Raw genomic sequence first — 15,001 nt, 5'->3', positions numbered from 1 at the left:
GCATAGCACATTTATCCATCCTCAGCCCTGAGCATTGTTTCTCTTCCCTGGGGCTAGAAACCATTGGGTGTGCCTTCCTGCCTTGGCAGCTACCACCCCACCCCTGTGCTGCAGCTAGACACAAGTGGCTACTGCCACTGGCTTCTCACCTCCAGCTCCAGGTATAGGTACCCAGATGTTTGAGGACACTAGGAATCACAGGATCCCAGATACTACCTGTAGAGAGCAGAGTCATCACCCGCTCCATGTGCCCCTACCCCCAGCCCCGACCTCATCAGTACCCACCTGTTTATCTGCATCATCAGAAATTTTCTGAAAAACATAATCTACTTTAAGAGAATTTTCTACATAGTTCTTAACTTGAATTTAAATAAATACATTAAATACATCATACACAAGGTGTTTCCATGCCTACTGTCAGGTGATGACAAAAGACCTAAACTCTACTCTTAATTCTGCCTCCGACTTGCTGTCTAACTTTGGTTAAGCCATTGTCCTCTCTGGGTCCCAGTTTCCTCACAAGTAAAAATAAAAAGTTGCCATTTGAGGCTATTGCCACCTTCATTTCTGTTTTTTTTTTTTTTTAAGATTTTATTTATTTATTCATGAGAGATACAGAGACAGAGAAAGAGAGGCAGAGACACAGGCAGAGGGAGAAGCAGGCTCCATGCAGGGAACGTCATGTAGGACTCAATCCCAGGACTCCAGGATCATGCCGTGGACTGAAGGCAGGTGCTACACTGCTGAGCCACCCAGGGATCCCTTCATTTCTGGTTCTTTATCAAAGACTTTGGACATGGGAAGACCAAGTATTCCTGGACTCAGAGTGAGTCCAAACTTGCAGATATGCACAAATAAGAATAAGCTAAAAGCTGACTTTGGGACCCATAAAAATCCTGTTCTTGCCCACTTTAAGGAACAATGTGTCCATTGTTTAACTATGAGGGTCCTGACCTCTTATCCAACCCAGGATATGGTATAAACAATGCCTAAGGTAGAGGCCAGATTTAGTCTTGCCACTACCATCTCTTTCTTTGGTGAGTTCTGCTACCTAAGACCTGGATCAGTTGGACTAAGCTACCATTTTGAATCAGTCCCCCCAGGACTTAGCTTCAGAACTAAGCTATTGTGAACATTGTGAACATTGAACATGTCGCTCACCTTTGTTGTAGGTTTTGGCCATCATACCTAATGCAGATGAAGTATAGATTGTCATCAAGCCTCACTCCCATATCAGGTTACAACTTGGCTGGGAATTATCCTTTGTTCAGTGGTTCTCAACCTTAGCTACATATTAGAATCACACAGATAGCTTTGAAAAACACTAATGCTCAAGCTACACTCAAGACCCATTAAATCAAAATCTTTGAAGGTGGGGTCTAGGCATCATTATTTTTTCAAGTTGTCCACATGGTTTCAAAGTGCAGCCAATGTTGAGAATCACTGCCCTCTATGAACCTTCTAAGCATGAAGTGAGATGAAAACAGCTAGGAATTTTGAAAGTATAAGCAACAGAGAGTTATAGGCTCAGGGAAAAGAGGTCTAGAATTGTCAAGACTTGACAATATTGTGGCCTGTCTGGAGATCAGGGTCAGGGCCACGGCATAGAGTTGCTTGGTTCTGCTGTAGGATTCCTGAAATGAAGGGCAGGGTAGAGTGCGGCACTTCAGAGTAAGGGTATGTGCTATATCAGCACTCAGTAGGCTAGAACCAATGAAGCAAGCAAGGCTTGAAGGATGACCAGAAGGTTTGAAGGCTTAAAGGTCAGGGCAGGTGACAAGCTACATCCAGGGAGGTAGTCTGAAAAATAAGAACCAGATACTCAGTCAAGGAGTCCAGGTTAGGAAGGCAGGCTTGGAGCCTTTGTATGGGCATAACAATGAATATTTATAGGATTGTTTAAGTTTGCAAATTGTTTTCATATCCCTTTCTCTTATTTGATCATTGTACTGAATCTCTAAGAGCAGGTATAATTTCAATGCTCACTTTGTAGGGAAGAAAAGTGAGGTTCAAAAAAGTCTAGTGGCGTCTTTGAGGTCACACAGTTAAAATGTAGCAATAATGGTTTTGGTGACAAAATAAGTGTTTTGCCTCAATAAGGTAAGTTTCTTGTTTGAGGCAAAAATCAACTGCTAATGGTGATGGTGCTGACACAGACATCCACTAATATTTAAGCAGCACATTACAATTTAAAGTGCACTCTCATGTAGCTTATCTCACTGGAAATGCACAGCAACCATGTAATGTTGGCATGACATTGTCCAGATGAGAAAACTGAGGCTCAGAAACAAGGTGTTATTTATTGAGGGTCACAAGGGAGAGTCTTGACTCCAGGTCCAGGTGAGCCCTCTCTTTTTGGTCCCACACTACTTCCACTTATGGCCACCCTGGGCTCCTCAAATAGAACTGGTTTGGAGTCCCTAGCTTGAATGAGTAGCAAAAGATGAAGAGAGAGGAGCTACTGACTGGGAGGTCCTGCATGGATAGGACTCAGTTGTGACTTTTGTCCCCAATTTAATTCAGAGGCTGGCTCCATATGGCAAGTTTTATGAAGTTACATAGAGAAAAGTTTGGTTTTCTAAGAATTCTGAGCCATCTAATGTTTTACTAGCTTTATTTCTGAATTTTTGTATTCTCTCTTGCTTTGACAGTAGAGAAAATCTGTTATAAGAGATGTTTCATGTTTTTTTGGGGGGAGGAGGTGTTTTCTTATCGTGGCTGCATGAAGTTAGGTATGTAGGTGAAATAACTGCACACAACACAGACCATTTGGCTCATGTGATTCACCTTCTTGAACACTTCTTTGTGTAATTATCCTCATAGTAAGATTATGAAAGCTGGGATTCCCTTTTCAAAAGGGGAAAGAATTAAATTTATCTCGGGATCAAAATCCAACTCTCTTTTAAATAACCACCATAGGTTGGGTGGTTTGAATGAGATGAAGACAGAACCGAAGCTGGGCACAGGCAGTGGACAAGGTCCCATTGAGAGCCGAAGATGACAGTGAACGTATACTCAACGTCCATCACCAGTGATAACCTAAGTCAACATGACATGCTGTCCTGGATCAGTCTCTGCAGCTGAATCTGACAAAGATTGAACAGTTGCGCTCTGGGGCTGCCTATTGTCAGTTTATGGACATCCTATTCCCTAGCTCCATTGCCTTGAAGAAAGTGAAATTCCAGGCTAGAATGCATCCAGAACTTTAAAATACTACAAGCAGGTTTTAAGAGAATGGGTATTGACAAAATAATTCCTGTGGACAAATTAGTAAAAGGAAAATTTCAGGACAATTTTGAATTTGTTCAGTGGTTCAAGAAGGTTTTTGATGCAAACTATGGTGGAAAAGACTATGATCCTATAGCTGCCAGACAAGGTCAAGAAACTGCAGTGGCTTCCTCCCTTGTTGCTCCAGCTCTGAACAAACTGAAGAAACCTCTCAGGTCTAGCAGTGCAGCTCCACAGAGGCCCATTGTAACACACAGAACTACTGCAACCCCCAAGGCTGGCCCGGGTGTGGTGCGAAAGAATCCTGGTGTGAGCAACGGGGATGATGAAGCAGCTGAATTGATGCAGCAGGTCAATGTATTGAAACCTACCATTGAAGACTTGGAGAAAGAGAGAGATTTCTACTTTGGAAAGCTAAGAAACATTGAATTGATTTGCCAGGAGAACGAAGGGGAAAACAACCCTGTATTGCAGAGGATCGTGGACATTCTCTGTGCCACAGATGAAGGCTTTGTGATATCTGACTAAGGGGGCCCACAGGAGGAACAAGAAGAGTATTAACAGCCTGGACCAGCAGAGCAACATCCAAATTCTTCACTCCAAATCATGTGCTTACCTGTAAAGTACCCATTTCTATTATTCTTAGAGGGCCCGCTGGTTTCTTTTCATGAGCAAATAGTACCTCTTCTTAAAGTGCACTTTGCAGAAATTTCACCCCTTTTCTAATGAGTTTGAGTTAGGAGCTTTTACCCTGTAGCAGAGCAGTATTAACATCTAGTTGGGACACCTGGGGAACAGAGAGGCTGACCATGGGACTCACTGTGTGGACGCCGGTAGCACTCACTCCTGGAGAAGGTGTCATACACTGAGGTGGGGTCCTCAGTAGAGAAATGCAGACTGATTTGAATTTTAAGCTAATGTGAAATCTTGGGAGAGAACGTTTTAATAAATAAATGCCTTAAGAGTATGTATGTATGTATGTATGTATTTTTTGCCTTAAGAGTATTTAAAATATATTTTTTATATTCCCCAAATGAATGAGAACATATAATGTTTAGTGAAAGGGAATATAAGGGAAGGGAGAAGAAATGTGTGGGAAATATCAGAAAGGGAGACAGAACATAAAGACTCCTAACTCTGGGAAACGAACTAAGGGTTGTGGAAGGGAGGAGGGCGGGGGGTGGGGGTGAATGGGTGACGGGCACTGAGGGGGGCACTTGACGGGATGAGCACTGGGTGTTATTCCGTATGTTGGCAAATTGAACACCAATAAAAAATAAATTTATTATTAAAAAAGAGTATTTAAATAAATAAGAAATAGCCACCATAATTCCACGTGTTCCTTCAGCCTTCTCTGATCTCCATCTTTTGACAGGCTCCAGTCAAACCCTCTTCTCAGCTCTTATAGCACTTCACTTATGTATTCCTTCTAGTATGTTCTGCTTCATATCATGGGTCTCTATGTGCATCTTGTTTTCCCTTCTAGATTCTAAACTCTCCATGGGCAGACGGTCTTACTTATCTTTGCATCTTCCATAGCACCAGACAGATTATTCAGTCAATAAACATGTGTTGACTAAGTGCTTAAACAGCTGTGAATAGATTCAGATGTCAACTAAAAATTCCTGGAGGTGCATTTTTAAAGAAAGCATTGATTTAATCTTTTCAGATGGATACAACAGAAGTGGTATAATCTAATTTACAATGAAGGTCAGAAAAGCATAGTTCATGCTTTTCTAATTGACTGCCTGTTTGGTTAAACCTAAAATGACAAAGTAAGTATCATTATCAGACAGTGGAAATGTGTGTTCTTAAAGAGGATACAGACAAATGGCTATGATTCTCATGTGGTTTATCCCTCTGCTCTCTCTCTTATTTTGACCACAGTGGCTTTGTCCAACACTCTCTTGCCCGTTAATATAATCAGACAAGTGTCATCAGGGTTAAGAGGAAAGTGTAAACAGTAACTTACAAACAAATCATCACTCCCATGGACTATAGCATTTACCTTCCAGATAGAGACTGCTGTTCTCAATTGTATGTTTGTATCAAAATCTCAGCTTATTATAATTAATTAATAGAAGTAACACAAAATCTCATAGCCACAATAAGAGTACTAATTGAATAAAATTAGGTATTTTGTACATTGTAATGTAAACAAAACATTGGTTTTGTTCCAGTAAAGATTCTGAAATTTTGATATAGGATGATCTTAGGGGATGCCATCAGATTGAAGGTGAGAAAGCCAGTTGGCTTGAAGCTGCATTTGCAAAGCAAGCATCACACTTCTGCTTTCTTATATATTTATTTGAGGAGGCTTCTGGGACAGAGGATGAAGGAGAATATAAGAAGGCATTTAACCACCATAGAAATCCCAAGCTCAAGCTCTGTAACAGCTGTGTATCAAAACACACTCCTTGTTCCAAATCTGGGTTGACTACCAAAAGCCTTAGTTACCATTAGTAATATTAACAATACTAGTTATGAGGGGTGCTATTGCTTGTTGAAACTGTGTAGTTAGAAGCACATAAAGTTTTCTATCAACATAATGAGTGGTTCCAAAGGCAACCTGGATTTAGAGGCACTTTGTTGATGCTTAGATGTGGGCAATAGAATTCACTGATGAAATGCTGCTCATTTCATATGCCTCATAGAGTCACTTAATTGTAAGTTTATGGTATGAATCCCTTACTGTGGTTTTATTGTCAATCAAAACCATGGTCATGAAGACCATTACTGAATTTGGGACAATATTTTAGCCTAGGGATGGTGAAAACATTTTAAATTAAGTAGACCAATTCACTACTCTTAAAATCTTAAAATTTCTTAATTAAAAATAAGTCTCATTTTGCCAATAAGAAAGATATAAAAACTTACTGTTATTGACTTTGGGGATCCCTGGGTGGCTCAGTGGTTGAGCACCTGCCTTCGGCCCAGGGTGTGATCCCGGAGTCCCGGGATCGAGTCCCACATCAGGCTCCCTGCATGGAGCCTGTGTCTCTGCCTCTCTCTCTCTCTCTCTGTGTGTCTAATGAATAAATAAATAAAATCTCTTAAAAAAAAGAGAGACACTCTACCCTCTCTGTTCTTCTTCTTTCTCCATCCTTCCTTTTCTCTTCCCTTTCTTTCTCTTCTTTTATCCTTCCTTCTTCCCCCCCTTCCATTCTTCCTTCAATCTCACTTCACCATCTCCATTACACAGACAGTCTATTTCATAGGCTGGAAAACTAAAGTTCAAGTTCTGTTTCTGAAGTATAGGTTGAAAATTTCATTTCTAGTTTGAAATTAATAGTCTAAATGGTATTAGACAAATCATTTTATATCAGGTTCTTTACAAAGTACCCATGGATTCAGGTTCTACATAATAAATGAAGTAGTTGGGTCTAAGTTTAACTTAGTATCCTTGTGTTTATTTCTTATTTTATAATATGAAAAATGACATACATATAAGGGACTTTTATCTTCCAAATAAAGAAAATACCCTGTGGAGTGTTAAGATATTTGACTGAAAAGAATCCCTACCCATGTTATTAAGGTTTTTTGTTTGTTTGGTTTTTGTTTGGTTTTGTTTTGTTTTGTTTTTTACTATTGCTAATGTCTTTGGGTCTATTGGAATCCTGAGCCTCTTTTGCAACAAGGTACAATTAAATCACTATTGACTCTTTTTTCCATATCTCTAATAAAAAGGGGGAGAGGTAAGAAAATACATTGGTCCTTGTCAGGGAAACCTCCCCTCCTCTGCATGTATTGCCATGTATTACCATCCCCTTCTTGAATTCACTGCCTCACAAAAGGCTTTGATTCAGCTCACAGGCCTGTGTTCTTATCCAAAATCTACACACCATTTTACAAATGGAGTCAAGAGAGGTACATTAGATTAAATATTGATTTAAGTGTAAATCCATCCCTTCTAGCATTTGGGCAAAGCAGAAGGGCATTAGATTAGTTGCAAGTAAGGCCATTTCTGCACAAATTATTAAAGTGGGTATGACTACGCAAGCTAAGGGCAGCCAAAATCTGGGAGTGCAATCCTAGTCCTAAACTGAAGACATGGGGAGGAATGGCCATATTTTGATTTCTTTTTTCTTTACTATTCCCATCATCCTTTTGGAACACGAGTTGCATAAATATTTTTAGATAGGGAAACACAGGGAAATTGGTGGGGTTTTAAAGGAAGTCAGAAAACCCAAATCCAAATTCTGGCGCTCCTGCTGACCAGGCATGAGTAACTTCCCTTCTCTGTTCTTGATTTCCTCAGCTCCTATTGAGGGATAATCATCTCTTCCTAGACCGCTTCATGGTGCTCTATAAGGACCACAGGAGTTCATGAGTGTGTAAAGGTGGCTGGGATGATAGAGGGTGGTGAAGAGCAAGTTTCATTATCTATAGCACAGGATAATACACTCAAACTACAAAATAATGGTTTCTTTGTTTTACTTCCCTTATTTGTGCTTATTATCATCAAACATGATTCCCTGCAAAGAAAGCTCTCCTGGCTTCCTGGACACCCTTTAAAACAATATATTTTATGGTAAGTCTTAAAATTATACAACTTCATCAGCACATAATAGGCTCATCAGACATGTGTGCACACCTTAACCTTGCCCTCAGTTCCCTTGTGATTGATAAATGAGAGGAATAGACAGGAGAATAACATTAAAGGACTTTTAGTTTGCCAAATCCTTACACATCCTTGAACTTATTTGATCCACCTGATAACATCATCAGGTGGTCAAGGAAGAGATGATTACCTTCGCAGGGAACTGAGGAAACTGAGACCCAAAAGCTAAGTTACTACACACTGGTCGGCAGTGGAACCAAGAATCAGTTTTTCAATTCCCTAAATGACTCTATTTCCCTGCCTCCCTCTGCCTGGATCATAAACTCCTGAATGCACAGGACATAATGAGACTTCGATTATCTTAGGGGAAGATAACCTTAAAGCCCCAACACCCTAGAAACAATACATATTTGAAAACAAATGCAAAAGAAAAAGTTTGGCGGGTTTCAGTAAGAGGGTATCAAGAAACTACAGATTTATACAATAAATACTACCACCTTTCACTCATAAGTTAATGTATTTTTGCAAATATGTGCATTGCAAGCTTGTTACGACAGTTGTATTGAGACTGAGGAACAGGATGGGAGAAGAATCAATATAGAACTAATGCTCATGACCTATTACACTGAGAAAGATTCTGAGGGATCCCCTAAACCCAGTAAGAAATTGTGATTAGTTTGCTTGATAATGTCTGCTAATTATGTGGCATAGCAATGGGTAGCCCAGAAAATAGTCTACAACAGTGGCTAGAAACCAGGTCTGGCTAACAGAATTTGGCCTGGAAGCATGTTTTGTTTGGAGAGCCCCGTGTTTCAAATATTTTTGAACTTAAAGACTTCTTACTCTCCAGAGCTCCCACAGTCTCCACCATTCCCTACTTTTTACCTTGATCACCTCAAACTTTTACTGACTCTTGAAGGCATTTTGGTTTATGATCTTGATCTGTAGGCCAGATTACTTGGTCTAGCAATGCAATCTTTCAGCAGCCTGAATTCTGCTACTCTCACTGCCTTAATTTCCATTAATTTCTATAACATGACCCTCTTCTCTGGCTTGACTTCCTAACTGTCCAGTTTATTCATCAGAAGTCAGGGTCTTGTTCCCTATTAAATAATAACTCAGCCATTCTTCAAAGCCAAGTTAAGCCCTCTGTCTGTGAACCAGTCTTTGCCATTTCACCTCGAACTGATCATTTCCACTTCTAAATAATTATAATATTCATTATCACACACTTTATCTTTGTTCTTAATCTATACCGTCTAGCAGTATTACTTAGCCTGCATAATCTATATGTGCATTGTACACATAACATTATATACAGAGAGTCTGGCTTTACATATAGACTGTAAGATACTTAAAGAAATTTCAGCTTGTCTTCTTCATACCTGGCATTTATAGTGTATGCTTAAAAAATGGTTGTAGAGGGATCCCTGGGTGGCGCAGCAGTTTGGCGCCTGCCTTTGGCCTAGGGCGCGATCCTGGAGACCCGGGATCGAATCCCACATCGGGCTCCCGGTGCATGGAGCCTGCTTCTCCCTCTGCCTATGTCTCTGCCTCTCTCTCTTTCTCTCTCTGTGACTATCATAAATAAATAAAAATTAAAAAAAATGGTTGTAGAATGAATGATTAAAGAAAGGAGTAAGTATATAACATACTGCGCTTTAGAAAGAGTAAATTAAAGAACTATATTAGTATACTAATTCTCATAAGTTTCTGTCTCATGGTTCCATTTAAGATTATATAGAGACATATATCCTATTTTCTATAAGAACTACACCCAAAGTTAACAGATACAGTTGACCTTTGAACAACATGGGTTTTAACTGTGGGGGTCCACTTATTCATGATTTTTTTTCAGTTCATACTACACTGCACATGTATTGCCTCTTCTTTACGTTTTTTTAAACATTTTATTTTTTCTAGCTTTATTATAAGAATACAGCATATAAAAAATACAGCATATAACACATATAACATATAAAATATGTATTAATTGACTGCTTATGTTAGTAGTCAGGCTTCCAGTAAACAGTACTAGGATTCCAGTTAACAATGGTAGGCTATCAGTAGTTAAGTTTTCAGGGAGTCAAAAGTTATACACATATTTTGACTATGCAGAAATCAGCACACCTAACCCTGCGTCGTTCAAGTGCAATTAAATCATCTTTCATGTCCTAGGAACTTCTTTTATATAGAAGACCATAGGTTCATTGAAGAGACATTCCATCTCATCCAGAATTTCTTGGAGCTTTGTTTTGAAGGACTTTCAAGATCTGCTCCTAAGGGCACCTACTGATAAAATGTCTACAATTTCTCATTTATTAAGCTTCTACCAGGGGTCAAGAATTCTAAAAATTGTATCATTCAATCCTTGCAATTACTCTGTACAGCAGCTGTTATTATCTCTATTTTACAGATGAGCAAACTGAAACCAAGATGAGTAACTTACTAAGATCATAGAGTATTATGTCTCTTTGTGCTTCCAGACTGTGTACAGTAAATGTCCAGTACATAATTGTCCAATGCATATTAATGAATGTTGAGGTAAGAGTCTAGGTTCTTTCTCCAACTCTTATATCAAAGAAAGAATTTTTTCTCTAATCTCAGAATATCTTATTTAGTTTCTTTCCTTCTTTACTACGTGCATAAGCAGTGTGGCAAATAGCCTAACGCCTATTTGTATGCATAAAAATCTCTTACCCATGGAGAACCACAGACAACCCGTGTCACTGCTCATGCTCTTAACAACAGAGCCAAGGTCAGATGTGATGTGCCCCTCTGAAAAACTTCAGAATGGTTCTATATTGCCTTAAGATAATTAATAACCTTCTTCCATTTCTCAGTATACTTCTAGGTATTAAAATTGAGAAAGGGGCAGATGCCCAGCTCAAAGTATTGAGTGGACTACATCTACTGTCACTAAATTATTTACTTAGTTGCCTTTTGAATTTGAGGTGGTTTTTAAGATCTCTCTATTGCTCTGCTTATGCTTATTTATATATATACCAGGCAGCATTCTCTCATGTTCAATTAATATTGTTTTGTTTTTTTGTTGTACTTCTCTACTCATTCCTTGCAAACTGTACCCTGCCCTCCACTCTGACACATAATCCACTAGGCTTACCTAAAACATATCATCATAACAGTATGAGTAGAGTATGGTGTCTGTGTGTGTGTGTGTGTGTGTGTCTGCTGCAATGGAAATAATGTTTATATTTTAATAAAACAAGTGTTGCATACCTTTAAGGGTTGCTGGTGCCCCCATGTGCCTGGTATACTATTTTACAAGGGCAAAGCTCAACAACCTGAGCTTAGTTTTCAAGATTCTTCGAAATTTGTGCCCAATGGAGCTTTCTACTGCCCTCCAACTGCTCACCTTCCTTTCCCCAAGTTCAGGTTAGATTGACTCAAACTTTCTCCCTTTCTTCCCATCCTCTATGTCTGTGATTCTGTTTCCTTCTCATGGAATGTCCACCCTCCTCATCTCTGCATGTGAAAGCCAAGTGCTGCCTTCTCTAAGAAGTCATTCCTGAGTCTTTCTCCTCCCACCTCTCACTCTGTACATCCCTTGTTAGGTCTTTCAGCACTTTGTTTCTTGTATTAGACTGACTTGTAAATGCATCCTAACTCCTTTATTAAATTGTAAGTGGTTTAAAGTATGATCCATAGCTGAATAGCTACTCTGAGTGCCTCACTCAGAGAAGAAATCAATCTACATCATTTAACATAATGGCAAGTTCTTTAAGGACACTTATTGCTAGAGTTCTGTTTTGTTTTTTTCTACACAACAATTAGTTTTTCTCAGTTCATTTTGTATCACCTGCTGTTTGTGCCCTGCCCATATCCTCTGGGCCTACCCTGGAAGTTGTCTGTCTGGAAGCAGACAGTTATTATGCATGCAAATAGCTTCTTGGGGGGCATTCTCTGACTGCAGGGGAAGGCTTGGCCTGCACTGGAGTGGAGGCAGGCCCAAAGTACTAAAGATTTAGCACTTCAAGAATGACTTTCAACAAGGGAGAAGTTGGTGAATAAATGCCTCAGCTTCCTCCACCCTCAGTGGGACAATTCTGAAGTGTGTCCTATAGTCTCTATGAGGGTCCTTGGCCACAGTTGTATTGCTCACAAATGTATTCTTCATTTGTGAAGAATACTTCTTAATTTGCTCCTCTCCTACTCTCACTTCACCAGTGCTTCACCAGTGCTTCCTAATTAAACTACTTGCTCCCAAATTCTTGTCTCAGAGTCTGCAGGTGGGGGACCCAAACTAACACCATTTCTACCCTCTCCCTACAGTCCTCTGGGACTTAGATCTAGGATTAGAATATGGAACACAGTGAATCTAACTGACCGACACAGAACTGGCCTCATTACCTCCAGCAGATCCTACAATGTAGAACTTGTCCAGAGAAAATGAGAGACATCAGTGGCAGGGCCAGTAGAAGAAGTTCACTGAAACCACCACAACCAGCTGGGGCTGTGACCAAAATGACCTGACCTTGAAACTACTGCTGTCTCCAGTGTTTCAGAAAGTGACTGGCTATACTGAACGACTTGAAAAAATCACCTATTACTGTTTGGATAGTAAAATAAAACCAGTTATCATATACTCATGAGTTCTCAAACATGCTTGCTTAATAAGACTGAGAATTACAGGACCAGAATCTCAGCTCAAAATCTAATACCTGATCAGAAAGATTAATGTTCTTCACAGTAATGACATTTTTACCATTACAAAAAGAGCAATTTACTTTTCCAACTTCCTCTTCTTCCTATCCTAGCCTGTCAGAGAAAATTGCAGTCTCACACATGAAATATTTTCAAACTAGAGGTGGCAGGTTTATGGAAAATTACTCTGAATGTATTTGGGCTCAGACTAACTCTCCCAGCTCTATATTATTCATGATAAGCATGACTTCCAAGCCTTGGCTTTGTCAGATTTTCCTATTAATTGTTAATGTAACAGCTACGTCTCCCTGGAGTGTGTGTTATTTTCTCATTTATAACATCATAAGCCTTGGGATAATCCCTCATTAGATCAATAATATTCTCATCAAATGAATGTAACACTGTTCAAGTGAGGGACGTTCTAGGTGAAGTACTGTTCCTTTTACCCTGTGAATCTGTCTCCTTACCTCCAATCTGCAACCCACTCTGAAGGCAGCTGTTGTTCTCACCTGGACCAAAGCAGCAGCCTCTTAACCAGACCACTGGCTCTCCACCAAACTTCTCTAAGCTACCCACCGTGTTGTCATGGAGCACCCATCTCATAGATGTAACCATGCCATTGCCCTCTCTGAAACCACATGTAGTACCTACAGAGGAATTTGTTTTAATCTACCCTGTATCCATTCTCCCCTCCCAGCAGATCTCTCTTCTTCCTTTCTGGGCAGTTATTCTTCCCTTTGTGTGAAAAGCTGAAAGGGCCTCTGGATGCTCTTCCCATAGCCCTTTTCCTAAGGCCTATGGAGGACAAGGGACCTAAACTTACCAGCTGGGTTTTATCCTTCCAGATTGTAAATCATTGATGTGTGTTGGATATCTTGACCAGATTCTTCCTGCTAGGATACTACTACTGATATTTCTCTTTCTGGCCCTCTGGAGATGCTATTTTACAAACAGTTCTGGTCAACCTGCAAGGCTGATTCTCCAGCCTCCCTGTAGACTTTGTAAGCTCGTTGTGCACTCTCCATGAGTTTATTTTAGCTTTTAAAAAAAATATTTTATTTATCTATGAGAGAGAGAGAGAGAGAGAGAGAGAGAAAAGCAGAGACATAGGCAGAGGGAGAAGCAGGCTCCATGTAGGAAGCCTGATGTGGGACTTGATCCTGGGACTCCCGGATCATGCTCTGAGCCGAAGGCAGACCCTTAACCACTGAGCCACCCAGGCATCCCAAGTTTACTTTAGCTTAATGTAGAGTCTGTTTCTCTTACTCACAAGCAAGGAACACTGGGTGATATAGCTCACCACTGCTTCAGGATAACGACTTTTAATCTAGGCTTTTGCCAGTTTTCCTATTGTCACACTACTCTTTGGTCACACCAGCCCAATCACCACTCCCTGGACACATAATTGTTAATGCTATTTCTTACTGGACTTTCCTTCTCCTCTTTTAGAATTTTCACCAACCATTCAAGGCCAATATCAAAGGCCTCTCTCTGTGAGGCTCTCTGTGAGGCTTTCTTTGATCTCTACCAGGCCGACTTGATTCTTCCCCAGCCCAGGGCCCTGCAGTTTTTTATTCCACATCATTTTTTATCAGACTTATGTATTGGTGTGTACAAGATTCCCAAAGGCAGAGTGTATCACTTAGTATTCTTAATCTTCATCACCACATGTAAATTCTGTCAGATGGAGACATGACACGTGGTGGTTTAGCATAATGGCTTGGAGTCTCACATACCTGGGTTCAAATCCCACCTCCTTCCCTGACTGACTGCTTGGTTTTGTATAAGTCATTTGAGCTTTCTACATTGACTTACCTATAAAACGGCCCTTTACAGGAGTAAAGGTAAATTAGAAGGTAAATTAGAAGCTGGAGACAGGAATCATCACCACTGAATACTCAATAAGTGTTTGCTAAAAGAGTAAGTGAACAGGTTCAAGCTTTCTCTACCATCCTGATGAAAACAAATAATTCACAAATGAAACGTGCAGAGTCATTTAAGGGTAATGGGAAGAAACACATAGTCCAAGAAACGAAACACATGCATATGTGTGTGCACGTGCGCACACAGTTTTACAGCTTTTCTTTTGGTCAGAGTCTAACAAAACAAACTAATGGGAAAGATTGGTTTTCTGTGACCACTCCACATGATCTCCTAGGTAACAAAAAAGCTAGAAGAGCCTACCCTACAGCCATGGTGCTTATCGTTTTCTGGACCCAGACTTACAAAGATAATTCTGTTTCTTGAGAAAATAGCACATACAGCTCAGTATGCTACTCTGTCAGAGAGTTGTGCTCTAGGAAACAAAGATATATTATTTTCTCCATCAAAGTGGGCTTCAGTTACTAGTAAAGGAGCCACTGAGTTGAGTGAGGATGTTGACCTATTCCAAACATCTCTGCTGAGTCAACCAAGTGAGCAACAGGGACCTCAGGAAAGGCTGGATTGGTGTGAACATATGTCTATTTTTTTTTAAAAGATTTTATTTATTTATTTGACAGAGAGAGAGCACAAGTAGCGGGAAGACAGGCAGGGGGAGAAGGAGAA

General features: G+C 40.1%; 1 protein-coding gene and 1 pseudogene across 5 annotated transcripts in view; one reads left to right on the top strand and one right to left on the bottom strand.

The window, feature by feature from the left end:
* SCHIP1 (schwannomin interacting protein 1) overlaps positions 1-15,001 on the bottom strand; it is a 716,991-nt gene that overhangs the window by 384,349 nt on the left and 317,641 nt on the right. The window lies entirely within an intron of this gene.
* On the top strand, positions 2,998-3,827 carry LOC140622434 (microtubule-associated protein RP/EB family member 1 pseudogene; annotated as a pseudogene).

This window comes from Canis lupus, chromosome 31 (genome assembly GCF_048164855.1).
Source record: "Canis lupus baileyi chromosome 31, mCanLup2.hap1, whole genome shotgun sequence".
Classification (NCBI taxonomy): domain Eukaryota; kingdom Metazoa; phylum Chordata; class Mammalia; order Carnivora; family Canidae; genus Canis; species Canis lupus.
This window is presented reverse-complemented; position numbering and strand designations above follow the sequence as displayed.